The following is a 25,075-nucleotide window of genomic DNA, read 5'->3' as shown; positions in this document are numbered from 1 at the left end:
ATCGAGTCCCACGTCGGGCTCCCGGTGCATGGAGCCTGCTTCTCCCTCTGCCTATGTCTCTGCCTCTCTCTCTCTCTCTCTATGTCTATAATAAATAAATAAATAAATAAATAAATAAATAAAATCTTAAAAAAAAAATCTTAAAGAAAAAAAGGCAACCCAATTTAAAAATGGGCACAAAATCTGAATAGATGTTTCTCCAAGGAAAATATAAAAACGGCCAATAAACACATGAAAAGATGTTCAGTAACATTAGCCATTAGGAAAATATAAATAAAAATCACGTATTGTGCACCTGGGTGGCTCAGTCAGTTAAGCATCTGCCTTTGGCTTAGGTCATGATCTCAGGGTCCTGGGGTGGAGCCCAACCTAGCATGGGGTTCCCTGCTCAGTGGGGAGTCTGCTTTTCCCTCTCCCTCTGCACTCCCTCCACTCTGCCCTGCTCATGCTCTCTTTCTCAAATAAATAAATAAAATCTTAAAAAACAAAAAACAAACATGTGAGATATGACCTCACATATGCTAGGATGGCTAAAATAAAAATGACAATCCATAACAAGTATTGGTGAAAATGTAGAGAAATTGGAGCTCTCATATATTGCCACTATGGAACAATTTGGCAGTTCCTCAAAATGTTACACATAGTTACCATATGACCAAGCATTTCTACTCCTAGATATTATCAAGATAACTGAAAACAATTGTTCACATACAAAAACTTGTACATGAAGATTCATGCAGGAATATTCGTCATCTCGAAAAAGAGAAAATCCAAATGCATATGAACTTTATCATTGTGATATATTCACACAACAGAATATAACTCAGCAATAAAAAGGAAAGAAGTACTGATACATTCTACAGCATGGATGAACTTTGAAAACCTCATGCAATGTGAAGGAAGCCAACCACAGAAAACTGCATATTGTATGATCCCATCTACTTTAAATTCTAGAACATGAAAATTTATAGAGATTGAAAGTAAATTAGTGTTTGCCAGGAGCTGAGGAAGATGAGGAATGTCTGCTAAGGGGGTCTGGGAGTATAGGGAGAGTGTTTGTTCTTTTGGCGATGATGAGATGTTTTAAAATTAGATTATGGTGATGGTTTCACAACTCTGCAAATATACTAAAAACCAATGAATTTCACTTTAAACTTTATGGTATGTGAATTGTATCTCAATCATTCTGTTTAAAAAGGAAAAGAAACTGTTTGATGCAAATCTCTTTGGGTAATTTGAAATTCTCGTTCATCTTTTTCATCAGTTTATTATGTGAAGCTCTGAAACACCCAGAGTGTAAACTACTGAATCTGAGATTCTTACAGCCTGGATTCGCTATTCATAGGACCAGTTTCAATCTATTTTCATGGCATGGAATAGCAGGAATCAGTGGATTCAGGGTGATTTTTCTCCTGACAGGACTTTTAACTGCTCCCATCCCCCACTGAAGACAGCCCCCTTCTCATTGTACAGTTCCATGTCTCCGTTTCCTAAATTTAAAAAACCCAGAATTTATGAAGATTTAAATTTTTTAATTAAAAAAATCTATTTATACATCTAATTGTTTTCAGTATAAAATTCTATCTCATTACCAATCATCCCCAATTTTCCTACTACAGAGGAAATGTGAAGCTACCAAAAATAAGTACTAGCATTTTAAAGTAGGTCTAATTGTTCAGGGGCAAATTGTGTTTTCTTTCCACCAAGAACCAAATTAGCGGTAAAGATTAAATTCTGTCTTTGATACAATGAAGAAAAATCTAACTCTTAGCATCAAGTTTTCAAATTAGAATTAAAAGGTCTTAGTTGAAAACATTTTTTGGCACATTGCTTAAACATAATTTGTCCATAGTTTGTGGGAAATCTTTTTAACTGCTATACTTAATTCCATTTTATTGTTGCTTAATGTATTCTTAAGTATTTACAATTATTTATAATGCTTTATGGAATGCCTACATAGGCAGTTTTTAAATGTGTTCTATTTCTTTATCTGAGATCTCTAGCAAATCCTTAGCTCTCTCCAATCAAAATGACTTAACCCACTGAACTAGAGCATGATCCATGGAAATGATAACATAACTAAGCTTAAATCTCTGGTCTGAATCACAGCCATTTATATCCCTAATGTAATTGAAATAAATATAATTTTATACTCTATAACTGCTTATTTAACAGTTTTTAACACTTTCCTTATAATAAAAAGAACATATACCTAGAAAACAAAGCCAGACATAAAGAAAAAAATGAAACTACTCTCAATCACATCACTTGACCAGAATTCACAAGAATTATTGCTGATGTTCTTATATATTTCTTATGGATTTTTTTCCTGCATAAGACTGATTTTTTACAAATGTTAGACCATAAGCAATTTTGCATTCTACACTTTACTTGAGGTGAGCATTTCTGTCATTAAATATACAAAATCGTGATTATAGTTTTTATGTTTGACATTATGGACACATATGCTCTAATTTCTTATTTAATGCTTTAGGCATCTTTGCTTTCCATATTGTGCTGTATGAGTTATTATTTGCATTTACCACCTTCAGCATATTTTAAGTTAAGAACCCTCTACCTAGAATGTCTTATTACCTGGTCTACCTGTTCAACTCACTATATCATGAAATCTGGCACATCTGTGTTATATAGTTCAGAGACAGCACAGGGTGCTTTTTAGAGCCCAAAGAATCCTTCCTTTCTGTTTGGTTTCAGCAGCTGCTTTCCATCATGGTGGGTAGTTGAGGACTTATAAATTTATGAGTGTGCTATGTTGTCTTCTGCTTTGTGTAACTGCTATCAGAAGTCCTCATTTCTTCTGCCATTACAGACATCTTACATCCTCTAACATTATCTGTTGGCTCCTTCCTGTCACTCGTATCACCATCCATGCTTGGTGCTTAATTAGTCAGGGTGGTTCCCAAATGCCAACCCAGAGATACTACAACATATAAAAGAAAAGGAAATGAACAAAGTCCTGCCCCTGGAGCTTTCTCTGTGAAGTTGAATCAAACTGTCCCTCAAAGAAAAAGAAATAAGCCAAAGGTTTTAAATGTTTATTTACAAACTATACAAGCAACCAATTTATTTAAAAATTATTTTCAGGGCAGCCAGGGTGGCTCATCAGTTTAGCACCGCCTTCGGCCCAGGGTGTGATCCTGGAGGCCCAGAATCAAGTCCCACATCAGGCTCCCTGCATGGAGCCTGCTTCTCCCTCTGCCTGTGTCTCTGTCGAGATCTCTCTCTCTGTGTCTCCCATGATTAAATAAATCTTTAAAATAAAAATAAATAAATAAATAAATTTCAAAGAGTACAGAAATCTATAAAGTTAAATGGAAAAGTTATTCTGCTCTACAATCATGCTTTCCAGGAATACCCACTGTAAACAGTTTGGAATTTGTTAGATCCTTTTCTTGCTCTTATCCATACAAACTACAAACACTCCTGGCTAAGAAATTATATCTAGATTTCATGCATTAAGTTTTAAAAACTCGGGGTGCTGGGTGGCTCAGTCAGTTGAGTGTTCAACTCTTGACTTTGGCTCAGGTGATAATATAGGGGTTGTGGGATCGAGCCCCACATCAGGCTCTGCACTCAGCAGGGGAGTCTGCTTGAGATTATCTCTCCCTCCCCAACTTCTTCCTAAAATAAATAATCTTTTAAAAATTCAGTTGTAAAAGTAATCCTTGCTCTTTGTAAAAATTTTTAAAAGCACAAAGTATATGAAGTATGAACACCCCTCTGCTTTTAACAGTCTGGTGGTTTAATTCCAGACATTTACCTATTAAGTCCAAACAATTACATATATACAGGACATATTAGTAACTGTAACACTGAAAGAGCAGGACACATAAAATGCAATAACTACAAAATACCTTCCATTGCCAATATAAATCTCTATGGGGTGATCCTGCTCCTTGGGTAAAATTTAGGGTGGATCCCATGACTTTACTGATCACAATTATACAATAAAAGTCCCGTAGTCATTTTTAGTCACAATCCATTGAGAATATTTCAATATGGTTCCTTTGATGTGGGTAATGCCTCTCCCAATACTATCGCTTACATTCTCTCCCCAACCCCCAGCATCTGCTTCTGTCCTTAAGGCTCCAGTCTCTTTCTGCTGAGGTCACCCTGCCGCTGATGGAAGGCCTGTGGCAGAGTACCCGGATCAACTCCTCCTGACATACTGTGGACCCATATCTGTTACCTCTCTGATGCAGAAACATGTACCTCTCTGATGCAACAATGCTTAGAAACTTACTATATAAGTCATATTCATGTATGTGCAAAGGGACATTATTCAAGGATATATTTTTTAAGATTTTAAAATTTATTTATCATGAGAGACAGAGAGAGGCAGCAAGAGAAGCAGGCTTCCTGTGGGAGCCCAGGATCCCAGGATCACCCCCTGAGCCAAAGGCAAACAATCAACCACTGAGCCACCCAGGCACCCCAAGGACATTCTTTATAAAATTGTTTCAAGTAGCAAAGGACAAGGAAACACCCCAAAAGTTCATCAAAATAACTTTTTTGTTTTTAGGAGGAGAATGATTGGGGGCACTCAGGTGGCAGTTAGGCAGCTGACCCTTGGTTTTGGCTCAGATCATGACCTTGGGGTTGTGAGATCAAGCCCTGTATCAGGCTCCACGCTCAGCTGGGAGTCTGCTTGGGAGTCAATCTCTCTCGCCCTCTGCCCCTCCTCACTGCTAAATAAATAAAGAGGGGTGCCTAGGTGGCTTAGTTGGTTGAGCGTCAACTCTTGGTTTTGGTTCAGTTCATGTTCTCAGGGTCATGTGATTGAGCTCCTGGGCTGGGTCTGCACTCAGCAGAGTCAGCTTGAGATTCTCTCCCTCTGCTCCTCCCCACCTCCCCCCGCACTCTCTAATAAATACATAAAATCTTTTTTAAAAGAATGATTAAATATGTCACAGTATTATTTTGAATCATCTGAAATTGCCCACATTTGACCTTTTCTCCCTCTAGAAACTACATGTCAGATGGTTCAATCTAAAATAGATTGAATTGGGCAGCCCGGGTGGCTCAGCGGTTTAGCACTGCCTTCAGCCCAGGGTGTGGTCCTCTAGAGACCCAAGATCAAGTCCCATGTCAGGCTCCCTGCATGGAGCCTGCTTCTTCCTCTGCCCGAGTCTCTGCTTCTCTCTCTCTCATAAATAAATAAATAAAATCTTTAAATAAATTGGATTGAATCATAATGTCTAAATATTCACTCTAAATATATATGTATGTCTGTACATATGTGCAATATAAATAAAATATATGTATATATGTATAATTATAAAATGGGCTGTATTGTGTCTCCCCTAAATTCATGTTTAAGTCCTAAACCCTAGTACCCTGGAATGTGACTGTATCTGGAGATAGGGTCATTAGAGGTAATTAAATTAAAATGGGTCATTAGAGTGGACCCTAATTTAGTATGACTAGTGTCCTTATAAGAAAAGGAGATTAAGGGGTGCATTCGTGGCTCAGTCAGTTGAGCTTCCGTCTTCAGCCCAGGTCATGATCTCAGGGTCCTGGGATGGAGCCCCAAGTCGGGCTCCCTGCTCAGTGGGGAGTCTGCTCCTCCCTCCCTCTCCTTGTCCCTACTCCTGTGCTTTCTCTCTTGCTCACGCTTTCTCTCAAATAAATAAAATCTTTTTAAAAAGAAAAAAAGAAAAGGAGATTAAAACACAGACCACACAGACATGGGAATGACCCAGTGAAGACACACTCCAAGAAGGCACCCATCTACAAGAGGAGAGGCCTCAGAAGAAATCAAACCTACTTACACCTTGATCTTGGACTTCTAGCCTCCAGAGCTACAAGAAAATATTTCTTGTTTAAGCTGCCCAGTCTGTGGTATTTTATGTCAGCCCTAGCAAACTATATTTTATATATAGTATATATAAATATACATATATATACACACACACCCATATACATATATATTTATATGTATATATTTTTATTTAAAAAGCTATAAACATACATAATACCTATCCTCTGGGATGGGGAGAATATATATGTATATGTTACAAATGCACAGAATTTCTCTGGAAGGATCACCTTTGAAAAGGGGAATGGGGAAAGGGCATGAGAAAAACCTACTGTATATCCTTATATAGAATTTTAATCCTCTGCCACATGTATGCATTTTCTCTTCTACAGTATGAATTAACTTTTCAGTCTTTCTAACAAATGTATTTAAGACTATAATATTTACTCAAGGTACAATTTTGTCAATCGCCGAATAGTCATTAATTTCTAAATAGTATGTAGTTTCAGCTAAATTTTAAATTATTTTAAAAAATACTATATTGAAAAACAAAAAACTACATCCGTTTTTTGTGGGGAAGAAATTAAAGTCCCCACCACCATCTATTCCGTTTTACTCTCCTAGTTGGGAATCAATTTGATACCAATTTTCTTGATATTATCACATGCACATAAACTTTTTATAAAAATGAAATCATTCCATATATGTCACTCTGAAACATGCTTTATTTTTAGTTAGAAATATAAACATCTTTCTAGGTAAGTAAATATGAATTTACCTTATTCTTTCTAATATGTACATAGTGTTATGTAGCACAGAGCCATACTTTATTTAGCTGTTCTCCATTGACCAATTACTCATTTTTTCCCTTTTCCTCTTTTATTATTTTTGCTACTAAAGACAATCCTGAAAAAAAGACTGCAATCAACATATTTTGAGCTCTTCTCAGTCCAAAGGGCAACAAGATATCTTATTATTGTTTAACTTGCATCTCCTTGATGACTAGTGAGACTGAATACCCTTTCACATGTCATGAATCCTTTATACTTTTTTCTGTGATTTGCTTTTTATTATCTTGACTTTTTCTTCCTTGTAATTTCAACTTTCACATCCTCTTCAACCTGAGTTGAAATAAAGTTTTCCAAGTAGTTGTATTTCTTTTTTTGGCTCCACCTTTGTTAATTTATATGTGTGTATGTGAACTGTTCCCTTGTATTATGATTGGCAATAAATAGTACCTAATTTTTAGGGGTGCCTGGCTGGTCAGTCAGTAGAGCATGCGGTTCTTGATCTCAGGGTAATGAATTCAAGCCCCACATTTGGGTGTGGAGGTTACCTAAATAAACTTTTTTCAAAAAGTATCTAATTTTTAGAATTTGAGAGTTTCTTTACCGTCCTCTTACGTGATGTATTTTTGTTAAGTGTTACATGAGTATTTGAGAAGAGTGTGTATTATTATCTCCTTAGGTAAAAAGTTATATTAAATATTTTTAAAAGTCAATGTTTGCTCTTTGGAATAAATTTTGATAACAAATTACTGTGCATGGAGATCCCTGGGTGGCTCAGCGGTTTAGTGCCTGCCTTTGGCTCATGGTGTGATCCTGGACTCTCAGGATCGAGTCCCGCATCGGGCTCCCTGCATGGAGCCTGCTTCTCCCTCTGCCCATGTCTCTGCCTCTCTGTGTCTCTCATGAATAAAGAAAAAAAAAAAAAATTACTGTGCATTTTCTTCTACTCAACATTCGCCCCCAGAGCATGCATATTTCTTTTTAAAACTTCCTGCGTTATTTTGTTTTATATTTGTCTGAAGTCACCTGGAGATTTGGTTCTATACCATCTAAGAGCCTTTTTGAAAAAAGAAGGAAAAAAAAGAGAGAATTTATTCCAGTCATATTTATTGTAAATATTGTCCCTGATGGTCATATTCTGTTCTCTCCCCACCACCATTTTTTTACTTTTCCTTGCCTCATACTTTATTTTCCTCAATACCTGTTTTCCTACTTTATCTGCTTGATTTATGAATCTCCCTAACAATTTTGAGAAACATACTACAGTGGACATTTATTTGGTATTTTCTCCTCTCCACTTCATGAAATCCCCCCATTTTCACTTACGTAAGTACCTCTAAATCAGCCCTTGTGCTTCAGTGGTAGTGGCTGGCAGGCCTTGGCAAGTGATTTTTTTTTCTGGGCACAGTGACTGGTCTCAAATTGGTCCAAACATAACAAACTTCAGGACTTTTCTTTGATGGTGCGGGTAGCTATGCTCTTTCCCTTTCCAATTTAAAGAGAAAACATATAATTTCAAATACAGACATCTTGCAAAAGAAAGACGCCAGTTTAAGGATGAAAGTGTACACAAAGAAAAGCAAAGCTGAGAGGATAAAGCTGAGAGAAAAGGAACTGCTTATGATAAAGTATCTTAATATTAAAATTTAAATATACTTTCTTCCTATTAAAACAGTATGATCTCCTCCCCTCCCACTAAAAGTTTTAACATACTCTATGTTACCCACCAACTGTCCACTGCCCATCTCCCATGCCAGATACTTACTACAATTGTGTAGAATTTTAGCTCTAGAGTCGTTAGTTCTAGAATTATTTTGCAAGTCCAATAGCTCATAATTTTCTTCTTTGTCTTCTTGTACCATATTTTAGAAGAACTCCTTGGTTTCATTATGTAGTTCATTAGTCATCTACTATAACTATGCTGCTATTCAGCCTGCTACCGAAGTTTTTATTTCAGAAAACATGTTTCCAATTTCCAAAAACTTTCTTGTTCTCATTTCTTTTTCATAGCACTCATTGCTATTTTATGGAGATTACATGCTCTCGAATTTTTTAGGATATTTTAGGACAAAAATGTTATCTTTTGTCTATTATATTCAATTTGTTTTCTCAAAGGTCAATTCCTCCTTCTGTTCAGCTTGATGTCACTCTTTCTTGATGAAAGAGTGGTTTTCCTTAAATATTTAGTGAGAGGGGGATCCCTGGGTGGCGCAGCGGTTTGGCGCCTGCCTTTGGCCCAGGGCGCGATCCTGGATACCTGGGATCGAATCCCACGTCGGGCTCCCGGTGCATGGAGCCTGCTTCTCCCTCTGCCTGTGTCTCTGCCTCTCTCTCTCTCTCTCTGTGTGACTATCATAAATAAATAAAAATTAAAAAAAAATATTTAGTGAGAGTCAGTTAACTGAATTGGCAGATGAAGCTGGTTTCCCTAACAAAGTGGTTCTCAATTCTGCAGGCACTATAGAAATCATCTTTTTAAAGAAAGCTCCCTATTTGATTTTAATGTGTATCTACTACTAAGAATCAGTACTTTAATACACGTAAAAATTAGTCTTCTCTGCCATGAATGTCCATGCTGAGTTTAAGAGTTCTGGCTGATGGGCAGCCCGGGTGGCTCAGCGGTTTGGCGCCGCCTTCAGCCCAGGGCCTGATCCTAGAGACCGGGAATTGAGTCCCACGTTGGGCTCCCTGTATGGAGCCTGTTTCTCCCTCTGCCTGTGTCTCTGCCTCTCTCTCTGTGTCTCTCATGAATAAATAAATAAAATATTAAAAAAAAAAAAAGAGTTCTGGGTGAGCATATGGGTACCTCAGTCAGTTAAGTATCTGCCTTTGGCTCAGGCCACCATCCTGGGATGGAATCCTGCATTGGGCCCCCTATTCTGAGGGGAGCCTGCTTCTCCCTCTCCCTGTGCCTGGCATTCGCTCCGCTTGTGTGCAAGCTCTCTCTGTCAAATAAATAGACAAAATCTTAAAAAAAAAAAAATAAGAGTTCTGGCTATCAAAATTATCACACATTGATGGATGAGGTAAACAACTAGATGAGTGCCTTCTGAAGAAAGGAGCACCACATTCACAGTGAAAACTGGAAGTTCTCTAAAGTATAACCCTGATTCTCTCTCTGCCCCTAAAGTCCATGATGGAGATACCCTCAATTCATACAAATATGTGCTAGTAGCTTAGCCCTGTGAGTAAGCGCTGTAATTAGGTATTCTAATTGCCCTGCTATGGTTGTTCTGAAGTCTACTAATTAATTACCTTTGACCATTGCTATGGTCTGAAAGTTTGTGTCTCCCCAAAATTCATATGTTGAAATCCTAACCGCCAAGGTGATGGTATTAGGAGGCAGGGCCTTTGGGAAATGTTGAGGTCGTGAGAGCAAAGTCCTCGTGAATGGGATTAGTGCCCTTATGAAACAAGGCCCGGAAAGCTTGCCTGTTCCATGTAAGGGTATACAGCATGAAGTAGGTAGTCTGCAATCTAGAAGGCCTTCACCAGAATCCAACCATGCTGGCACCATGATTTGGACTTCCAGCCTCCAAAACTGTGAGAAATAAATGCCTTTTGTTTACAAGTCAACCAGTCTATACTTTGTTAGAGCAGCCTGAACAGACTAAGACAGTCAACCTCTACCCTCTCCTACTTTCCACAGTCTATGAGCTTTGGGATTTTTCCAGAATTGCAGTGGGAAAACTCACTTTCCTACTGTTTCCCCTTTATGTCCATATTGGGTTGCAGATCTCTCCACACCGTATGGTTTTGCCATCAACCTGATCCCATATGCACTGCATTTTTCATAAATTCCTCAATGTTTCTGATCTTTAGATGACACTCTTCCCAGCTTTTGAACACTAATAATGATGTGTTCTTATTTTCCTATTTTTAATTCTTTTTGTTACTTAACTAGATTTTTTTAAAGATTATTTATTTTAAGGGGTGGGACAGAAGGAGAAAGAGTCTCAAGTGGACTCTGCTGAGTGCAGAGCCCAATGCACAGCTCAATCTCATGACCCTGAGATCATGACCTGAGGGGAAACCAAGAGTCGGTCTCTCAACCAACCACACAACCCAGGTGCCTTAGATTTCTTCATTATATAAATAAAACACCCTAAATTAAACGACTTAGATCACATTAAAGGATTTAAGTTATAAAAGATGTAGTCTCCCACACCAACTTTCCTCCTGAAATTTCCTGTTAACAAGACTCGAGTAATTACTGCTACATTACTATTCTTCTTTTTCCATACTCTATTCTTTGGAAGCAGGTACTAAGTCTAGCCCACATTCAACAAGAAGGGAACTAATACCCACCTCTTGGAGAAGGGAGTATCTAAATATATTTTTTACAATTATTCTGCAAAGGAGATTTCTCCCCCAATTTATTTATTCAATCATTTATTTATATCAGTATGGAGTCAAGGAAATATTTTATCCTTTGTGTCAAAATAGAATGCTACAGTTATTTTGTTGTTAAAATTGTTCAAGCTCTGGTCATTGGGGACTCTTTCAGGCTGGCTCCTATATCCTTTTCACATACCCTCACCTCTCTCTCACCCTCATTTTTTTTTAGTGCTTCCTTACTTTTTTGCACTATATGATGCTCTGGGCTCATCTTGTGATATGTATCTTATTGGTTCTGTTTCTCTGGAGAATGCTAATATAGTAGGTAATCAGTAAGTATGTTGGTGAAGGAGTGAAAGACTGAGGCAGGGTGCAGGAATTTTTTAAGGCCCCGAAAGTAATTCTGAGGCAAAGTCACTCTAATCACTATAATACCCCCATATATACTTGCTACCTCATATTAATGAATGAATGGTATAGGTGAATGGGAATAGCCTTTGATATCAGACCTAGAATCAAATCTTAAAGCTGACATTCACTAGCTATTTGATTTTAAAGTAAGTATTCCTGGGGCCCCTGGGTGGCTCAGTTGGTTAAGTGTCTGCCTTTGGCTCAAGTCATGATCTCAGGATTGGAATCCAGCCTCATGTTGGGCTCCATGCTCAGTGGGGAGCCTGCTTCTCCCTCTGCCTCTGCCCCTCCCCCCACTCATGTGTGCTCTCTCTCTCTCTCTCATGTGCTCACTCTCTCAAATAAATAAATAAAGTCTTAAGAAAAAATAAAGTAAGTATTCCTTGGGGTGCCTGGCTGGCTCAGTCCACGGAGTGTGTAACTCTTGATCTCAGAGTTGTAGGTTCAAGCCCCATGATGGGTGTAGAGATTAGTTAAAAATAATAATAATTGTTTTAAGTTCCTCCATAAAAAAATAAGTATTCCTTAAAGTCTTGGCATCCTCACATTTAAAACTGAGAGACTATCACCACCATCTGGGAGGACTGTTGTGAGTTTACATGTTAATACATTTAATAGATCAAGCAAAGTGTTTGGTACACAGCAAGAGCTCACTACACAATAGTTGCCTTTTTCCATTTCCCCCCTAATTCACTGGGAAGACGGAGTCACCTAGTGTGAGTTCCTTAACTGTATCCTACATATACCATAAGAGACCTCTGCCCGTGCATCTGTCCCTTCAGCCCACCAGAACATCCTAGAGCTAACTCTTCCGTTTATGGTGGGACTCTATACTTGATTCCTTTCTCTTTAGCACTTCATTTCTTCTTAGCCATTTCTCTTTTGCTTCCAAACTATGGAGCTTATTAAATAAGAATTCACTGTCTTTTCTATCCTCTGAAGCTTCTCATCTTTCCTTCATTGGCCAATCCTTCCTAAACCCCGTGCAGAGTCTTCTGATTGTTTCCACCAACCAAAACTGCTTTCTTAGAGATGAGGACTACTGTTGTCCACATCAGAGGTCTTTCTCTGCCTTCCCCTCCTCTCTGCAGGACTGGAGGCTGCTGCTGTTTTTTCCCCACATTTTCTCTCCTACGTTCCCTTCCTTGTCCCCAATTATGCATCATCTTTCTCTAACACGAATCCCTGTCTCTCACTTTGACTTCCAAGGCTCCATACTGTTTGCTTTTCTATTTGCTTTCTCTCTACATAGTTTCAAACAGTTTCTGTGTAAAAGGCATTACTTTTTTTATAATAAAGCCAACTTTCAACACAGATCTTGCTCCAAACCTTTGGTTAGGCAACTTCTCTTCAGAACATTTCATTTCAATACCAATTAACAGGTTTTTGCAACATGTTGAATTGCTTTGCCTCTTAAGAGACTTTCTTCCAATTTCTCCATTTTGTCAATGACACCAAAACTTTAACCTGGCTCTAAACCCAAAAATAATCTACAAACTTTCTCACCAAATCCTTTCAATTCTTTTCACAATGCTCATCTCCTCCTGTTTTTTCCTACCATCTCAGATTAGGCCCTGTTTTATACATGTCTGGCTCTTTTTTTTTTTTTTTTTAATTTTATTTTTTTATTTTTATTTTTTTTTTATTCATGAGACAGAGAGAGAGAGAGATAGGCAGAGGGAAAAGCAGGCTCCCTGAGGGGATCCTCAGTGGGACTCAATCCCAGGACCCCGGGATCAGGCCCTGAGCCAAAGGCAGATGCTCAACCACTGAGCCACCCAGGCGTCCCCAAGTCTTTTTAGCTCCCAGTCTTTCACCTATTCTTCCATGGTTTCATATTTCAATGTCTTGGTAATATTTCCAATTCATGGTACTCAACATGTACCTCCCGTGCTCCGGAATCCACAGTACTATTTTCTACCATCTACTGTTTCAAATCCAAACTCTTGGGTCCTAGCTTTCATGACTCTACCTAACACCACCTTCTTCACTGGCCAGTCTCACTCATCCACTTACACTTAATACAACACACACACACACACACACACACAGGAGCAGGGCTATGAAGCTAATCATGCCATCTACCCTTCCCTCCTCTGCCCTCCAGACAGGTTCTTCCCTGTGCTCCTTATCAGCTATTCATTTTTTTGCTAAATCTTGCTATTTGCCCACTGAAATGACCTTTCCACTTTGCTTAGCTTTTCAAATGCTATTAACCCTTTGAGGCCCAGTGCAAGTCCATCCTCCTCTCTAAAACTTTCCCTAATATTTCCAGCTAAACCCACTACCTTTGTTCTGGATTCTATCATTCTCACTTCTTAGTAATCTTGTTACGTAATATCTCTTCTCTCTCATATTATTAACTTCTTCTCTGTTAGTGCTTTTCCATTAAAATACATTCTTATTCCATTTTTTTTTCTTCATTTAAAAGGCAAAAAAAAATTTCTCTGACCTTGCAACACCTTCTATGTGTTCCCATTATTTCTCCCTCCCACCCATCAGGCTTCTTGAACAAGTAATTCATACTCAATGTCCCTTCTTCCTCACCATCCACTCTTCTGCTCACCATTACCTGGCTTTTATTTATTAAACTGCTTGCAAAAGATCTCCACATTATCAAAATCCGATGAACTCTATAGGAAATATCTGTTGTTTTTGGCTTTATGACAACAATACCTAAGTTTTCCTTTGGAGAACCTCTCTGCCTGATTTCTGAGATCTGACAGGACCATCAAACATGAGCTTATCTCTCGGGTTGGCCCAGGGATGACCAATAAGACCATACAAGGCAGGAAGGTGGCTAGTGCTGAGTTAGCCCCATAGGCCCATATAATCTTAGAAGCTGCTGTCCCTAGGCCGTTCCAAGGGTTGCTTATTCTGCTTTTCCTCACTTCTGTGAGCATACCCAATATCTATCCATAAATCTACCCATAAATTTTCTGCTTCAGTTAGCCAAAGGCAATTTCTATTGCTCATAACCTAAGAGAAATTATAGTGGAGGTGGAAGTGGTTCCTCTAATGGTTACACCTCAACTTTCTTCTCCCTGTCTCCTTTCACCGTGACTCCTGCTGTAAGAAATTATAATAGCTAAGGTGAGAAAGCTTTCAACCAGAGACCCAGTAACAGCTTCACTAATTGCGAGGTAAGGTTATCTGGGGCTCCACACAGAGCCAGGCAATAGTTAAAAGGGAAAGTACAGGCGCACAGATGGAAACTGGAAGAATCCTGGGGTGCCTCTTTGTACTAACACTAGCAGTGAAGTAACCAGTAGACTACTGCTACCCCACATAGGCAAGACCTATAAGGGCTCAAAGCAATTGGGAATAAAAGTTTGTCTGACTCCAAAGTCCATACTCTCTAACATAGCACTTTCCACTGATACCCATCTATTTTCAGCACCTTAATTAAGAAATGCTCCCTCTCATTTCCAGCCTTTGTACCTGTTAGTTTGTGTGGAATGTTCGGATCAACCTTCCAACTGAAAACTCCTAATTATCCTTTTTGAAACTTTCTCTGATCCCTAGAGATTAGTCCCAAACATCCTGACATATATTCCACAAAGTCTTAACATGAAATATAATCTACATGCTTACTGGTTTTTCCCACTAGCCTGTTAGGCTTCTAAATGGTAGAAACCACATCTTTTAGATTTGTATCCTCAACAATTATTACTCAATATATGGGAGTAATAAATGTCTATTGGAAGAATATCTGGTCTTTCTTAATTTTCCATAGTGGATAGAAAATTAGATTTGGGGTACTTATGTTTAAATTAGCATCTAATGAATACTGTGTTCAGTCCCTGAATTATTTGATATGGTATTCTCCAATCCTTTCTATAAGTCTAAAAACTTCTTAAGAGCTGAGTTCTCCGTGTTTACTATTTCTGTATTCTCTTTAGCACCTATGACTATTAGGCACATGGTAAGCACTCAATAAATACTTGATGAACTGAATTTAAAACACAGTATTAGCACATTAATAGGAGTAACTTATCATGCTCTACTGATCTAATTAAAAGATCTGGCCTTCTGAAGTAGTACAATTGTACTCATATGGAAACTTTAATGAGAAAAAGAAAAATTATCCAATTGGACAGTTAAAAGCCTTTCTCTTAGTGAGAGTTCCACAAATATTTTATGGACAACAAGAGTCAACCTCTAGAGCTCAGGGTAAAAGACTGTATATCCCCACACATATTGGAAGGAAGATTACAAGTTTAAGGGATCTGCCACAACTGTAATTACTTAAATTCCACTAACGAGTTCCTAATGTAAGTATGAGACATAAGAATATTTAATAGCAAATCACTCAATGTCAAATTAACCTACGTAACGATGTATAGGGCTGTCTCTATACAGCCATATAACAATGACAGTCATTTATTCATTCAACAAACATTTACTAAGTCCCTAGTAATGACAAGTGTTACCTTAGGTCCTAAAATTACAAAGATGGGGGCACCTGGCTGGCTCAGTCATAGAGCATGCGACTCTTGATCTCAGGGTTGGAAGTTCAAACCCCACACTGGCTGTAGAGATTGCTCAAAAATAAAATCTTTTAAAAATAAATAAAATTACAAAGACGAAGAGAACACAGTTCCTATGTTGGGGGTTCTAGCTTTGCTATGTGGCACTGGTATTTAAAAATACAATGTAATGGGTGTGGAACCTACTTTAAAGAAAAAATACAAAGTAGAGTTGCTCAACATGGAGGCTCGAGGCAGCAGTCTGGTGGAAAGAGTGGAGAAACACATATTTATGGCAACGTGATTAGCATTAACCCAGAAATAAGTACAAGATGTTATGGGGCCACAGAGGAGAAAATAATCAATCTTCTGAAGAAATCAGGAAAAGATATGGAAGACACTGACATCCATACATGAATTCAATGCAAATCAAGGTGGGAGAAAGCTACAACAGAAACATCTGAGATAGAATCAAACCTGAAACTAGGGTTGCAAAGATCAATGTCATTAAGAAAAGCAGAGATCTGAACCACATAGTTGTGGAACCATGAGAAGGTCCAAAGGTTTGGAAGGCATTGGGTAAAAAGTGGACGCATGAGTGAGGGCCTGATTTTAACAGAGCCTAGAACACAAGCCTAGCAGCTTGGACACTTCTAGGCTCAGTAGTTCTCAACCATGACTGCTAAACAGAAACACCTGGAAATCTTTAAAAATTGTACCTCCGGCAAGGGCTTACCCCGTATCAAAAGCAAGAGAATCTTTGAGGGGAGCGGCAAGGATGTTAAAATGTAAAAGCATACAAGGGGATTCTACTCGATAGTCCAGATTCAGAACCACTGGGCTTGAGGATGGAGAAGTATAAGGCATGACAGATATGGTTAAGTCTACACTTGATCTCAGTTCCTGTTTATAAGTAACAATTCTGAGCTGATTACCTACTGAAGCTTATCTTCCAACCTGAGTTAAACATTCTGTTTTCTTAGTGTTTCTTTTCCCTTGTTGACAATGCTAATCTCCGAAAATCAGAAAACAACCCATCAATTTCTCTTACATGACTGGTTCATTGACTGCACGGTGTGAAACTTAAGAGTTTTATTTCCATGATGTCCTACAGACAACTAACTTAGAAAACATTTCCATCCCATGCTGCCCTTACATCCCTGCAGTGAAATGCTTTCATATTAAGGAATGTTCTAGGCTACATCCATGGATGGATTTTTACAAATGTTCTCTCCTAAATATAGAGAGGATGTAATACCTACATATACAAGAGACATATGAAGAGCAAAATGTGAGATTCAAGTAGTCATTCTTGCAGTACCTAGAGACATTATACTAGTCCTGGTTTCAGATGTGCAAGGACTACAAAGTATTTTGCTTATTTTGTAACAAATATGGTCAGAATACTTCACAAATGAAGGGAAACAAATGTATCCCATACAACAACTCTGTGCTACGTTAAACAAGTGTTTGTGGGAAAAACAAACAAACGCATTAAGATGATAAGAGAGGGGGCAGCCGGGGTGGCTCGTTGGATTAGCGCCGCCTTGGGCCCAGGGCCTGATCCTGGAGACCTGGGATCGAGTCCCACGTCAGGCTCAGGATCGAGTCCCACGTCGGGCTCAGGATCGAGTCCCAGGGATCGAGTCCCAGGGATCGAGTCCCACGTCCGGCTCAGGATCGAGTCCCAGGGATCGAGTCCCACGTCGGGCTCAGGATCGAGTCCCAAGGATCGAGTCCCACGTCGGGCTCAGGATCGAGTCCCACGTCCGGCTCAGGATCGAGTCCCAGGGATCGAGTCCCACGTCGGGCTCAGGATCGAGTCTCAGGGATCAAGTCCCAGGGATCGAGTCCCACGTCAGGCTCAGGATCGAGTCCCAGGGATCGAGTCCCACATCGGGCTCCCTGCATGGGGCCTGCTTCTCCCTGTGCCTGTGTCTCTGCCTCTCTCTCTCTCTCTCTCTCCTCCTCTGTATCTCTCACGAATAAATTAAAAATCTTAAAAAAAAAAAAAAAAGGTGATTAGAGAGTATGACAGCCTGTTGATCCTTTAAAAAGCAGGTTGGTTTGTTTGGTCACTTGTTTTTAAAGGAAAAAAGCAAAGGCATGAAATATGCCTCAGGGTCCATGTCCCTCACAAAGTGTGTATTCGAGAAATCTGTACTCTGCTCATAGGTAAGCAACTGTCTTCTTTATGCGAAATTTAAGTTAGCCACAACTGTCTTATTTTTGGGGAGGGTGTTAGGTCACTCACTATATCTACTTAAAGGTAAAAATGGTGTGAGAACAGAAGTTGGAAGCCCGTGGCACACACGCAGGTTCGCGCAGCCTCGTATTTCCTGACAAAGTCCGCAAACTCCAAGGACCATCTCCCAGCGTAGCCACGGGGCGGGGAGGGGGGTGGGGGGTGGGCAGAGGGAAAACCCAACCATCAAAATGTGAGGCATGAAAAAGAGCCAAGAAACCTGGAGCCGGGTTCCGAGGGTTGGCCACCCGCTTGCACCCATCCTACCAGAGGACAGGAAAGGCTCGCACAGAGGAGACGCAAGCCTGACTCTCGGACTCTGGGGTCGCGTGCGTCCGACCAGCGGGGTCCGAGGAAGCTCGGAGAGCAAGGCAAGGAGACGGGGGTGACGGAGGCCCTCCGGCCGGAGCCCCGCGCGCCCGGGCCGCCAGGAGCCGCGCTCGCCCCGCGCGCCGCTGGGGGCCGGGCGGCCGCGCGAGTCCCCCCCGCCGGGCCGGGCCGGGCCGGGCCGGGCCGGGCAGCAGGGGGCGCGGGCCGCCGGAGGTCGCGGAGGGCACGGCAGCCGCAGCCCACGCTCGCGCCCCGCCGGGCTCCGCGCTCGGGTCTCCGGCTCCGGGGGGTGGGGGTGGGTGGAGCGGAGCCGGGGCCGCCCCCCGGAGCCGCCCCCGCAGCCCCGGCCCCCGCCCCCGGCCCCCGCCCCGGCTGTCAGCCGCCCCCCTCCCGCAGTCACTCACCCGCGGGCTGCGCGGTCTCGGCCTCGGCGGCGGCGGCGGCGGCGGCAGCGGCGGCGGCGGCGCCCCCCGCCCGGGTCATGGTCCCAGGCGGGGACGGCAGGGGCGTCCGGCCGCCGGGGCGAACCTCTCCGTCCGCGGCCGCCGCCTGCTCCTCTGGGGCTGGGGGAGCGCGGGCCCAGGCCCTCCTCTCCCCCCGCCCCCGCCGCCTCTTCCTGCGGCCACCGCCGCCGCTGCGAGCCCGAGCCCTCAAGGCCGGAGACCCGGCGGCAGCGCGGCCTCAACTTTCCCAGCCCCCCTCCCCCCGCCCCTCGCCCCTCGCCCCTCCCCGCCCCTCCCGCGGCCGCCGCTCGGCACCCGGACAGCCTACGCTGGCTGCGCCGCGCGCCCGCCCCTGCCGCCCGGCCCGCCAATCCGGCCCCGGGGAGGCTGCCGCGGCAGCCAATCAGAGCCCGGACGCCTCTGCGCGAGGCTAGAGGGCGGGAGGAGACGGAGGGAGAAGCGGGCGCGCGGCCCAATGGGGAGGGCCGGCGGGGACGGAGGTGCGCAAGTTGGGTTGAAGGAACAGGAAATATTCTTAAAGGTAGAGTGATGGGCAGCAGAGGAAGCCAGTAGGTGCCTGGGAGGGAGGTGGGCCTGGTTCCTTAAAGGGGCCGCCCTGAGAACCTGGAAAAAGGAGGTGTTTGAACAAGAAAAACTTCTTTGTATCTTGTTCTCCGCGCTGCTCGTCGCGCGTCCTTCGGTAGTTTGGAAAGTTGGAAAAGCTGAAAGGGAAAGAGGGCGTGCAAGGCTTTCAAGAACGATTAGAGAGCTCCTCTGAGCTTACGGGGCAGGGAGGGGAATGAAGGATGATGCCCCGGTCGCGGGAAGCGGGGCAGAAAGAAGGGAACGCAGACGTCCCCGATTGCCCCTTTCCCTGGAGGATCCCTGCCGAGCTGACGGTGCTCGAATTTGTAGGTCGTGGTAACCTGTCATCCTTCACTTACAACAAAGCACGGATTCCTCTGAGCTGCAGATGACGGTGCTCAGCAGTGTCCTGGGGCCCCCCTGGGGGGCGGGGGGGTTGCAGTATGTGGCATTGGGGGGCGGGGTTTGGGGCCCCAAGCTGGCGCTCCTGGAGACCTGGAGCTGACAGGTGTAGAGCAGCAGGGGACCTGAGGGTCCCCTACCTCCCGGATGGGTTGGGAGCCCTGGGACCTCTTCCTCCTTTCTCTTCGTATCTCATGCCTCTCCCACCCTTGGAACAGGTGTCCTCCACCTAGTGGTGGTGGAGGATTTCCAAGCGCTTCCACTACCAGGTTTGGAAAAGGTCCCAGATACTAGAGATGTCCATGGGCAGGGCCAGGTAACTTCCAGAACATGGCATAATGGGGATTACTTGAGCCCAAGTGTGCAGAAGATGCTGACCCTGAACTGAGAAGAAAAGTGTAAAGTCAAACAGTAGCTGCATAATGTTGGCACAGCGGTTTAAAGGGTTTGATGAAACAGAAAGCCTTTAACGTTGCTTATAAACTGTGGAACTTTTGCACTTTGGTGCTTTAAAATTTTCATCTGTCCTGCCCTGTGTAGTTCTAATTAGCCTCTGGATGGACTTAGTACAACCAAATCAAAGCTGCAGCTGAAAAAGATCCTACAGCTCAGAACCTGGTAGTTAATAATGCTAATAGCACCTCCATGAAATTATATAGTATTGATTTGTCCAGCTTTGGGAAGTAATTTCCATTGTGATCAGAATAGAAGGTATTCATGTTAAGAAACTATTCTGGCTAATAAATATCACGTCTAGGGGGTGTGTGATTTTTCTAAACAACTGCAATTTATCAAGCCTAAGGTAACATAACACAATTTTGACGGTTCAAGAATAACAGAACTTAAGGGTTTCTTTGGATCACTGTTAAAAACAACACACGTTAACGCCTTTCTAGCACAATTTAGAAGTGCCAAATAAGAGGAATTTCTGTTTGAAAAGATCTGAAATGTCAGCTTTTTTATTTTATCCTCATTCATAACTGAAGCTGAAGTCCTAATCATAGATCTTTCTATTGGCTTTGTGCTTTCAGCATTGGTTTGCTGCACTAGGTATGAGAGGATGATGACATCAAATAATTGCACAAGCCCAATTTTCGGGCTCGCTGCTATGTGTTTGACGAACATATACTAGTGATAAAACACGGTGGTCAAGCGAAACTGGTCTCCTTGCCTCCAGGCCAAGTCCACTTTTCACACAGTCCAGGTGATTCTGGTTTTCACCCACATGCTTAAGGCCCTTCCATGGCTCTGAAAGGCTGTTTGCATGACCTGCAAGCCCCTTGCTTTTGCATCCGCAATTTCAATTCCTAACAGCTCCTTTTCTCTATTGCTGGGGATGTAGGACTAGGGAAGGGGGCGCTGACAGCCAGCCGGAGGGCGTGGTCTGGGGTTGCGGCTCGGGCTGCAAAGAGCTGCTCTCGGCCCTGCTCCACCCACCTGCTTCGTGTCCCCAAAAGCAGGGGCTGTGCAGCGTGTGTCCTTCCCCGGCACCCGAGGCGGGGCCTGCTGGGGCGCGACCCCGAGCGGTGCGCGCGTCCTCTGGGCGCCCCGCGCCCCCTGGTGCCAGGCCCGTGGGGTCTCGCCTGGCGCCCGGGCCGCGGATCTGCAGCCTGGGCAAGAGAGGCTCCAAGCTGGCGTCTTCTTTACAGAAGGTTTCTGAAGTCCATGCAAGAGATGCAAGCCAGTGATCATCTCCTGACATCTACTTCCGTATTTCCCGTGGAAACTGCCCGATTGTTTTTCCAGGGTGGTTGCAAAATTTCGCATTTTCAACAGCTACGTATGCAGATTCCAGAGGGTCCACATCATCGCCGACCCTGGATATTGTCAGTCTTTTTAATTCTAGCCATTCTAGCGGGTATGACATGGTTTCCTCTCGTTTTAATTTGCATTTCTCTAATAACTAGTGATGTCAAGAATATTTTTGCCGGTTTATTGGCCAGTTGCATCTTTGGTACTGTTCACATCGTCAGCCCACTTTTAAATCAGGAGGCCTGGGGCACCTGGGTGGCTCAGCGGTTGAGCTGCCTTTGGCTCAGGTTGTGACCTTGGGGTCCTGGGATCCAGCTCCCCACAGGGAGCCTGTTTCTCCCTCTGCCTACGTTTCTGCCTCTTTCTGTGTCTGTGATGAATAACTAAAATCTTTTTATGAAAAAAATCAGGATGCTTGTCTTTGTTAAGTTGTGAAAGTTGTATGTTCTTGATGAAAGTCCTTTCTCAGGTATGTGTTGTGCAAATATCTTCACCCATCTGTGACTTTCAAATCAAAAACAAAATAGCTTTACTGAGGTATGACTGACGAAAAACAAATTGAACATATTTAAAATGTACAAGATGGGGCCCCTCACTGGCTTAGTCCACAAAGCATGTGACTATCTGGGGTCCTGAGTTCAAGTCCCATGTTGAATGTGTAGACTCACATTAAAAATGAATACATAAATAAAATGTACAAACTGGTTAAGTTTCATATAGTTATACACCTTTGAAGCCATCTCAACAATCAAAAATAATATATCCATCCTGTCCTCAAATTTCCTCATGCTCCTTATTAATTCCTTCCTCTTGCTCTCATCCTGTTCTCTAGGCAACCATTAAACTGCGTCTTGCTATAATTCATTTTCATTTTCTAGAATTTTATGTAAATGGAATCATTCAATGTAAACTCTTTATTTCATTAAGCATACCTTTTTTTGAGATTCATCTACCTCGTTGTGTGTATCAATAATTTTTTAGGTTTTGTTGCTAAGTTGTATTCAAATGTATGGATACATTATATATATATTCAGATTGGAGAACAGTTGGGCTGTTTGCAATTTTTAACTATTACAAATAAAGATGCTAGGGGTGAGTGGGTGGCTCAGTCAGTTAAGCATCTGCCTTCAGCTCAGGTCATGATCCCGGGGTCCTTGGATGGAACCCTGCATCAGGCTCCCTGCACCAGGCTCCCTGCTGGGCAGGGAATCTGCTCCCCTCCCCCTTATCTCTCAAAAATAAATGAATAAAATCTTAAAAAACAAAACAAAAAGCAAATAAAGATGCTAGAACATTTGTGCACAAATCTTTTTAGGGACATTTCCTTGCATTTTCCTTGGTTAATACTTGGGTAAATAGCCAGTGGGATGGCTCAGTCATAGGTAAGTGTATCTTTTTTTAAAAACTGCCAAACCTAGTTATAAAAAAAAAAAAAAATGAGATCTTGCTATTTGCAACAACATGGTGGACCTAGAGGGTATTATGCTAAGTAAAATAAATCAGAGAAAGACAAATATGATTTCACTCATATGTGGAACCTGAAAAACAAATCAAATGAGCAAACAACAACAAAAACCAGAAACAGTCTCAAAAATACAGAGAACAAACTGGTGGTTGCCAAAGAGGAGGTAGTGGGCGAATGGGAGAAATAGAGGGAGATTTAAAGGTACAAATTTCCAGCGAATGGTCATCTCTTGAAATCTAAGTCAAAAGGATGAAAGAAGTCAAAAGGATGAAAAGTACAGCATAAGGGGGTACCTGGATGGCTCAGTGGTTGGGTGTCTGCCTTTGGCTTAGGTTGTGATCCTGGGGTCCTGGGATTGGGTCCCACATCTGGCTTCCTGCAGGGAGCCTGCTTCTTCCTCTGCGTATGTCTCTGCCTCTCTTTCTGTGTCTCTCATGAATAAGTTTTAAAAATCTTTAAAAAAAAAGTACAGCATAGAAAATATAGAAATAATATAGCAATAACTTTATGGTGGTGACAGATGGTATTACATTTATTGTGGTGAGCATTTCTTAATGTATATAAATGTCAATTCGCTATGTTGTTCACCTGAAATTATTGTAATATTGTATATCACCTATACTTCAATTTAAAATAATAAATAAAGACTGCCAAACTGTTTTCCAAAGTTGTATCATTTTATGTTCCCACCAGGAGAGAATGAAATTTGAATTGTACCATATCCTTGACAACACTTAATATGGTGATTCTTTTCAAATTTTAGTCATTCTAATAGGTTTGTAGTGGTATTTCATTGTGAATATAATTTGCATTTCCCTAATTATTAATATATTAAGAATATTTTCATGTACTTATTAGCCATTTGTGTATCTTTTGTGAATTGCTGTTCAAATCTTTGGTTATTTTTATTGTTTTTTTGTTATTGTTATTTATTGAGTTTCAAGAGTTCTTTATATATTCTAGATACATATTCTTTATGGATTGTCTTTTCTTTCTCCTAACACAATTTTTCAAATAGTAATTCTTAATTTTAAGTCCGAAATATCAATTACTTCTTTTATAGGTCATACTTATGGTGTCATATCTAAGTTATCTTTAATACAAGGTCACACAGATTTTTTCTATTTTTTTAAAGATTATTTATTTATTCATGAGAGACACACAGAGAGAGAGAGAGAGGCAGAGACACAGGCAGAGGGAGAAGCAGGCTCCATGCAGGGAGCCCAACGTGGGACTTGATCCGGGGTCTCCAGGATTAGGCCCTGGGCCGAAGGCGGCGCTAAACCTCTGCGCCACCAGGGCTGCCCTTTTCTCCTATTTTTTTCTGCAAATTTTATGGCTTTATGTTTTATATTTAGATCCATTGTGCATTTTAAATTAATTGCATATTGTGAAAGTATGGATCAAAGTTTATGTTTTTGAATTGGGAAATTCAATTTTTCCAGCACCAATTATAAAGACCATTGTTCCGCTCTTGAGTTGCCTTTCTACCTTGGACAAAAGTCTATTGATCATGTACGTATGCTTGTATTCCTGGACTCTTCTGTTCCAGTGATCTATTTGTCAATCTTAATACCCATATCACATTATTTTAATCCCTGAAGCTTTATAAATCTTGAAGTCAAATAGTGTAAGTCCTCCAATTTTCTTGTTCCTTTAAAAATTACTTTAACTGTTCTAGGTCCTTTGCATTTCCATATAGACTCAAGTTTGTCAAGTTAAAAAAAATCCTGCTAAAATTTTGATGGAGGTGATGTATAATTCAATTTGGGAAGTTACAACTTAATATTGAGTCTTTGGATTCATTAACGTTATCTCTCTCCATTTATTTGGATCTTTTACATTTTTCTCAGAAATGTTTTATAGCTTTCTATATCCAGCTTTTGCATATATTTTATTAAATTTATCCCTAAATATCTCATATTTTATGCTACTGCAAATGTTCTTTCAATTTTTAAATGTTATCTTTTAAATTTCAATTTCTTTTATTTTTTTTTAATTTTAATTTAATTTTATTTATGATAGGCACACAGTGAGAGAGAGAGAGAGGCAGAGACACAGGCAGAGG

At 41.4% G+C, this 25,075-nt stretch overlaps 1 protein-coding gene across 5 annotated transcripts in view; it reads right to left on the bottom strand.

Moving 5' to 3' along the window:
* Positions 1–19,039, bottom strand: part of USF3 (upstream transcription factor family member 3) — a 50,150-nt gene extending 31,111 nt beyond the window's left edge. For 3 of the 5 annotated variants that reach the window (XM_077884084.1, XM_077884086.1, XM_077884082.1), the window contains exon 1: positions 18,765–19,039. The gene's annotated coding sequence lies outside the window, so the exon portion shown is untranslated. Of the gene's footprint in view, positions 1–7,901; positions 8,868–18,764 lie in introns of those variants that run through there. The other 2 variants (XM_077884085.1, XM_077884083.1) reach the window with 1 other exon arrangement.
* Positions 19,040–25,075: the final 6,036 nt, after the last annotated feature.

This window comes from Canis aureus, chromosome 35 (assembly GCF_053574225.1).
Source record: "Canis aureus isolate CA01 chromosome 35, VMU_Caureus_v.1.0, whole genome shotgun sequence".
Lineage (NCBI taxonomy): Eukaryota > Metazoa > Chordata > Mammalia > Carnivora > Canidae > Canis > Canis aureus.
This window is presented reverse-complemented; position numbering and strand designations above follow the sequence as displayed.